The sequence below is a fragment of the Mercenaria mercenaria genome, chromosome 19 (assembly GCF_021730395.1).
Source record: "Mercenaria mercenaria strain notata chromosome 19, MADL_Memer_1, whole genome shotgun sequence".
Classification (NCBI taxonomy): Eukaryota; Metazoa; Mollusca; class Bivalvia; order Venerida; family Veneridae; genus Mercenaria; species Mercenaria mercenaria.
The window spans coordinates 10,842,342-10,850,762 of NC_069379.1; the positions used below are offsets into that span (position 1 = coordinate 10,842,342).

At 35.3% G+C, this 8,421-nt stretch overlaps 1 long non-coding RNA gene across 1 annotated transcript; it reads left to right on the top strand.

Annotated features, from left to right (window-relative positions):
* Positions 1–1,232: 1,232 nt before the first annotated feature.
* LOC123542426 (uncharacterized) lies at positions 1,233–6,495 on the top strand. The gene is made up of 3 exons (XR_008368751.1): positions 1,233–1,358; positions 2,781–2,954; positions 3,932–6,495. It is a non-coding gene; the product is annotated as an uncharacterized LOC123542426 (long non-coding RNA).
* The last annotated feature ends 1,926 nt before the right edge of the window (positions 6,496–8,421 follow it).

The following is an 8,421-nucleotide window of genomic DNA, read 5'->3' on the forward strand; positions in this document are numbered from 1 at the left end:
CAGGTATTTAAAGACAAAAATATACACCAAATAAATTATCTTACATAAATTTGGTAATTTTGTTTTGTACTGGTAATGCTATCAATGATGACCAAATATTGAAATAGTTTCCCTCCAAAGGTAGATATGCCAATACATTGACTGCTGACGAATGTATGTTAAAAAGAATTTAGTCTTATAACACTTCGCGAACTGACAGATTAATCTTGTATTAATTTTTTTTAATATATTACGAATTATTCTGTCTCTGTCTGACGTGTTTGGTTTATAGCTGTAATTGTAGACTTGTATTCGTTTGTATGCTAAATACATAGACATAAAATGAGAATACACAATTACTGCCATTTAGTGAGGACGAAATAGAAATTTCTTGACCTTGGAAAAGTGTGGTGTTATTGACTGAGATTGTAGCCCGAGGATGATAGCACTCTTCCAAAGGTCGATAAAAACTAAAAGGTCAGAGTAGATTTCCTAGAAGCACAGAGCACAGCAAACACGGTTTCATATTGACCAAAACGTAAAGGCAATATTTGTTTTTAAATGAATTCAACATCTCGACGCTTATTTGCTGAAAGAGTTTTACATTTGTACCTTAAGGATAACATGGTGTTATAGCCATATTTCATATCTTGTAACTGGATGGTAATATTTAAATGAAATTTGGTCACTTTAAAGACATTCAAAATTAAAAACGTTTCACCGAGAGATTTTTCGAATTTTATCAGTTTTGGGGGAGATAATCGGTATTGAAGTTAACATTGATGCCTATGGCAAATATATAATTTCTTTGATTATGAGAATATGAGCTTGAGTTTTGAGATGATTATGTGGTAGAAAGCTGCATTTTATGATTCTGATACAAATATCAAAAAGAATTCTAAAATTCCCCATAGGGAAATGGAGAAAATTATTTTTTTTCTAGTTTTTAGGGGAGATAACTTATGAAAAACCAAAATTTTCAGGGGAGGTAATGTAAAGGAAATTTTTGAGAACTTCTGTCACTATATAACTTGTCAATATGCACCTTATTTCTATCGTCTGACATTTTCAAAGCTTACATTATCAAGTTGTATGTACGCTTTTGGTGAAATTGAGGCCTATTAAAGGTAGTCATCCTTAATTACATTGTCCCTGAATGATGTGTTTAAGTTGGGTTTATTCTTATCAAGATAAAATGAACGGTAAACCATTCTTGTATTAAAACTACTGCGTGTTTCGTTTGTTTTAGGTATGTGGCCAGCAATCCCACGTAGCTGGTGCACTTGTTGGACGGGACCTCACAGAACGTGAGGCAAATGATTGTCTCGAATGTTGCAGTACTGACAATTGTAACAAATACCTTTGCGAACAATTGAAACGTATGTCATTGTTACCATATTAACTGTAATTAAAACTCGAGTAAAAGTTGTATAAAGAAGGGAAGTTATTAAAGTTCGAAGCAATCACACACAAAGAATATTTAAAAATACATTTTAATGATGTTCTAAGTAATTACAGTAAGGTGATTACAGCAATCTGGTTTCGAGTACAAATTTTTGCATCATAGAATTTGAACTATTGGACGTTTTCAACCATTCATAACTATTATAAGAAAAAAAAAGTGTTTTAAAGTTTAAAAGCCGGAAGCGTTGTATTTAGAACAAATGAAATAATAGAGCTGATATTGTGCAAATTAACTTAAAGTTGTTTGGAAGCTTGGGCCCCGGTTGATAGAAACTATTTGATATTATATAAAATAAATCCATATTCACGGTAACTGTGTAATAATTAATCCACACGAAAATTTTGTCTGCTTTTAAACAACATTGCTTTGCTTCGAACAATTTGATCAATGTTTGCGCTTAAATTATTTGCTTCAGCGGCAGCATGTATAGATGACGTCAAGGTGGATTGTGCTTTGATGAACACAATTTTCAATATCTGCCAGGACATCAATCATGCTAAAACAGTCTGTTTCAAATTGTGTGGCCTTTGCTCGCTTGGTATGTATGTCTAAACAGAATGTAAACTGTTATGTAAAATTCGCACTAAAGTGCATTTCGATTCGTTATATATATTTATCTTTGGTCTCAAGTGTAGCTTGATTTGGGGCCAGCGCGGTGTCAGTCTGAAGTCTGTATGTAGGTGAAATAAAAACTCTCTCTCGGATATGTACATAAGTTGTGCAGTGTTTGCTCTCTTGATGTGTTCATTATCCTCTCATTGTGCATTGTCAGTCAAATCTACAAGAACACAAATCTACCCTTTGGCAAATTTAACTGGGGCTGTTTATGAGAGGTAATGAAATGTGCAATATCTCTTACACCCCAAATTATCGGCTTAAGCCGAATTCTGTTATTCAGTTATACCGAATAGACTCTATGATCCAAAAGAACCAGAACAGAGATAATTACTGAACGAAAATGTGGAGCGACTTTTTAAGGTGGGCAATACCCAATGATCTAACTGTTGTAGCATACTGAACAATGCGTAAATATCTTGATGTTGTTTGCTGTGTACTAACTGTTGCTTAGTAAAATTTCCACAAGTCTCGTATGATATCTATTCAATTTGGGCAATACCATTTATTATTCGAAAGGGAGTTTACTGAAAATTTACTGACTGAATAGCGAACAGTGCCGACCATGATCAGACTGCAGGAATGTGCAGGCTGATCTTGGTCTGCACTGGTCACAAAGGCAGAATCCCTTGCCACCAGCAGTCTAAAAGTTAAAGCGATGCAAAAACACAGAAAAATCCGTTTAACCATCTGTTGATCCCATTATCCCAATTCATTTAAGTTGACGGAAATTGGGCAGAATGGTCTCAGTGGTCAGCTTGTGATGTCACTTATAATAATGGTACCCAAACTAGGACACGAACGTGCACGAACCCAGCTCCTGTCAATAGTGGACTGGATTGTACAGGAAATGACACAGATTAAAAAACCTGCAAAAAGGAGGAGCTTTGTCCAGGTAAAATCGCTTATATGATTAATAATACAGCAACTGTAGCTTATATAAAAGTGCATGCGAATTTTTATACCTTCGTGAGAATTGAACACAAATTATAGCAACACTTTGACGTTAACCTGTTCAATACTGGATTAAAAGTCCCAAATATATGAATAATGCTGAGGATGATTACATTTATTTGAGAATTAGAATTATTTCATGTAGGTAAAGGGCTGTATGTAAGTAAGATGTGACAATCAGAAAATGACTTTTGTCGTCACCTTAACTAGAAAGACCAAACATGAAATTTTGGATGTTGTAATTACTTGTTTACACTGATTTCATTTAAGATACCAAAATAAGAAAATTTAGACATTTGTTTAAAAAATGAAACATAAGGATATAACACGGGATAAAGCGGCCTTTTCCCGGATTGTTCGTTATGCATTTATATGACGCAAACAATAAAGCCAATTGAAGATATAATCACGATTTTCCTCTTTCGGATTTCTAGTTTACCCAGACAATTGGATTTGATTTGTCGACATGCGCGTGATAGTGATGTTACTGATGTTTTCACAACGGAAACGTAGTTGTCTGTCTTGCAACGCAAAATGTTGAAGACAACATATTTTCGTACCATATATACGACTGACGTAACAAATTTTCGAAGGAAAAAAAACAGAACAGTTGAAGTGTTTTTTATTGCTAAAGATATATGAGCCGCGCCACGAGAAAACCAACATAGTGGGTTTGCGACCAGCATGGATCCAGACCAGCCTGCACATCCGCGCAGTCTGGTCAGGATCCATACTGTTCGCTTTTAAAGCCTACACGCAATTAGAGAAAATGTTAGCGAACAGCATGGATCCTGACCAGACTGCGCGGATGCGCAGGCAGGTCTGGACACATGCTGGTCGCAAACCCACTATGTTGGTTTTCACATGGCACGGCTCATATATATGAAATTTATCAATGAGAGATGTTTGATTATGTAGTTCATGGAGGATGGAGTAACTGGGAGCATTGGGAATCTTGTTCAGTCACGTGTGGTTATGGGATTCGATAACGACACCGAAATTGCTCAAACCCATACCCTGAAAGGTATGGGGATCATTGTTTCGGTGAAGGAATGGATGATAGATTGTGCATGTCTGTTCCTTGTGCAAGTAAGGACGGTTTATATTCCTTTGCAAATTTCATGCATGCCGCTTCATATTAAACTATCAGAGAATGACGAACGAAAATATATTTCAGAACGTATAACTGTTTTTAAAAAACAATTCTTCTTATGACATGTTTACTGGTGTCTCTTTTGGTTGATAACTGTTTCTGATGAGCCCGCCCGCTAAATTCAATAGGAATCTACAGATCGCGGGGTCGTGAGTTCGATTTCCGCGCGAGGCGTAATTTCTTCATGACGATTTGATGAAAGATTTTGTCTGAAATCATTAGTCCTCCACCTCTGATTCATGTGGGGAAGGTGTCAGTTACTTGCGGAGAACAGATTAGTACTTTTACAGAATCCAGGAACACTGATCAGGTTAACTTACCGCCGTTACATAACTGAAATACTGTTGAAAAACGGCGCTAAACCCAAAACAAACAAATATTTTTTTGCTAACAAGGGTGATTCAGTAAATTCTGTCATTGGTCTTCGTATATCTGATTTATAAATCAGATCATGGCAATTGTCACGTCATCCATTTAAAGTATTCTCCCTGCACAGAAACAGAATTTTGCAGTCTTGCTATTTATGACCTAAATGCTGCAAAGTGGTCTTCCTTATATATACTGTTGAAACACTGAAAACTTGCAAAGCCAGTGGCACTTTTTCAGCAACAGAAATAGAAAAAAAAAACACAAGGGCTTTGGTCAAGAGAAAATGGTGGGTGCTCATGCAGTCTGAATAACTTTTTCTTGTTCTAAGAATGTCTGTTCAGTTTGACATTTGTGGGCGGAGGCATTATTATAAATAAGCAGTATGCATTTCAGACCTATACTAAGGCTTAAATTTTGATAGAATTTTTGAAAGCGTTAAGTACTTTTTGTACAACTTGCCATTGATGGTTTAATCCCCTTTGCAAGGAATTTGTACAAAGGGGCCACTAGAGTTGAAGAAAATTCTTGGATTGTTTTTGTCCTTTTTTGCAATATCCGGCTTTGCCTACGTTTTACTCCAGTATTGTTTGTTATCTACTCGTCGCTGGGCCTCATAATAATTTACCAAGTAAACAACTCAGAACATTTCTTGGAATTACATTTTTAATGTGAATCAGCAGTTTTTGACGCAGTCTAAACGCTTTGACTTTTGGTCATGAGTCAATAAATGTCACAATAGCACAAACCTTCTTTAATTTCAAACTGTCGGTCAGAATATGATGAACGATCCCTTCTTAAATATGCCTATAGTGTGATAATAGTATATCGACCATCATTCTTCTATGTACCTTTTTCTTTGTTACTGCAACAACATGCCTGCCAGGACGGATACGGTCTTGAAGACTATTTTTACACCCTTGACTCTTTACCAACCGCAAAGATGTTCTTAACTTCACTATATAACTACCATGGATACGACAAAATTCAGATAATAATTTTTTGGAGTTACCCTGAAAGAAACCTGGGCTTTAATGTTAACTCTAATTTCTAATTTTCTTCACGTTTCATTAAATATAGCCACTGTACAACAATGGAAAACTTTGTCAACTGTAACTGAAATAAATGGATATCTCACAGGTAGAATATGAAACGTGAAACTTTCATGCTGTTATATACAATGGTATCTTTGGGAGACATTAAGTGACAGCATTTTTTAAAAATCACCATCGTACTTGTAAATATAATGATTTTTGTTTGGTTTGGCGTAACACTGACACAAGTTTATGTCATATGGTGAGTTTCCAGCTTCTGATGGTTGAAGAAGACCCTGGGTGCGCATCTGAGCATTATATACGACACGGGCGGGTACCTCGGTAGAACCACTTAGGTTCCGTAAGCCAGCGTGGTGGCCTACTCATACGTAAAATTCTTCACACCAAGCGAGTTTTTGAACCAACAGCGGTGAAGTGCAAGTGATTTGAAGTCAACCGCCTTAGCAACTCGGCCACGGAGGCCCCTTAAGTAATGAAATGACAAGAAAAATAGTTGTTTTAAAAAGGGTTATTAACGGGATTGTTCTATATTCATTCGAAATGCAATCATTATAATTATTATCTTGTTAATTTTCCATTGCAGTGTCAGCAGCATACAGGACTACACATATTTCTGACTGACTATTTTAAATGATTTTTTTTTGTATTATGTAAACCGTTTTAAATATGAGTAGATAACTTGTGAAAATTAATACTTAGCACGCAAATACTTTCAGTTTTGTGTATTAATTGTTTAAATTTCATGAACAGCATATATTTAACATGTTCATCTAATTTATTAGGAATGCACGTATTATTTAGAAAGGAAAATTACTTAAATTGTTCTGGCGCTGTAATGAAAATATATTTTTTTCGGATAAACACTTGTTGTTTTATAAATCAGCATTATTATATTAGCTGGTTAAATTTACATATTAAGTTCTATGGATTATGAAATCGGTTGAATTCGTAACTTTTCCAAGATTTTGCCCTAGTGTATGATTTAATTTATATCACTCAATTTTTCAAATTATTTCTTTCTCATAGTATATCTATCTCTAGCCTTTGTCTAAAATCAGCAGGATTCAATTATGACAAAATCTACTATAAAGCTTGATGGTCAATATAAATGGCCCGTGCGTTTTCAATTTACTGATGAAAATTTTATATTCAAACCTTAAAAGTATCAACAAACCTAGTGAAATGAGCCGTGCCATGAGAAAACCAACATAGTGGGTATGCGACCAGCATGGATCCAGACCAGCCTGCGCATCCGCGCAGTCTGGTCAGGCTCCATGCTGTTCGCTTTTAAAGCCTATTGGAACTGGAGAAACTATTAGCGAACAGCATGGATCCTGACCAGACTGCGCGGATGCGCAGGCTGGTCTGGATCCATGCTGGTCGCATACCCACTATGTTGGTTTTCCCACGGCACGGCTCAAATATGGTAATGCTAATGCTAAGGTTTTACATACCAAGAGTAATGCTAGAAGTAGATACCACATAGACCAAAATTAATCATCTGTAACTTACTATGTGTAATAATGTAATGGGAATTCAGAATCCATGTTTTCTAATGAGTAAACCAAACAAAAATTTAAATTCACCTATTTATTTTCATGAGAATCTGAATTGCATTAATAATGTTTCGTCATATTAGATGGTTGTTGGACGAGTTGGGGCACCTGGACTTCCTGCAGTGTTTCTTGCGAGAGAGGAATAAAATCAAGGTCTAGGACATGTTCGAATCCTCGTCCATCGTCAACCGGTCTATATTGTGAGGGGGATTCATTACATGTCATGTATTGCAATAATAACTTGTGTTGTGAGTATGCTTTAATATTAACAGCAACAAAATAATGACATAGGTTACTCTTTTCTCATTATTTGTCTATCAAGTTCATAAGCTTAGATAGAATATCTCCATTAATGTGTACGGTGCTAATATATTTAGCCATTTTTAAAAGATGTCTAACATTTAAAAATAATGAGTTAAAAAATGCTACACAAAATATATATGATATCTGCTTGATATTTAAGGACAACAAAAATTGCACTGCATTCTTGTCTGTTGTGGTAGATTGATCAACACTCTCTTGTCTTTAAACATAATAAAATTAAAAAAAACCCCACACATTTAACACGCCAGTACCACATACCCAATCAATGCCATGTTTCTAATTCCGTGATTACGATTAACGTCATTTGAAATACATTTGAATATAGTATAAACATCAAAATATTGTCATTTGTAATAATAGACTACATTTAAGATTGAAGAATATTTGTTTGATTTTCAGGGAAAGATGTCCACTTCCGAGCAAAGATAGTTTCTGATACATCGCAAGTTGTCGGACAGACAGTTATTTTTACGACAGTAATTTCTAACGAAGGCAATGGATACAACAACAGGACTGGCATATTTACTGCCCCTGTTGCGGGGAAATACTTCTTTACATCACAGATTTGTGTATATGCAGACAGTTTCGGTTACGTGTATGCAGTTATGTCTGATTCTGCTGAGGTCAATCGTGAAATTTTATATAATGATAAGTTCCAATGACATTCTGCTGATACATTTGTTGTCCTCCGGATAGGAGAGGTAGTCGTGTATTTTTAAAAACGGTCGTCCAAGGCAATTTAGTTCAAAGCTCTAACTACCTGAATATGTTTTCAGGAGTGCTTATTCACGTGGATTAATCACATTATTAAATTGAATAGAAACAAAGAAACTTACATGTAATTTTTGTTCGCCATCTATAACTGATTTTATTACAACTCATATGTTTAATTACTTTTCAATTTGTAAAAATACAGGTATACTTATGAATAATTTGTTGTAACCTTGAGCATAA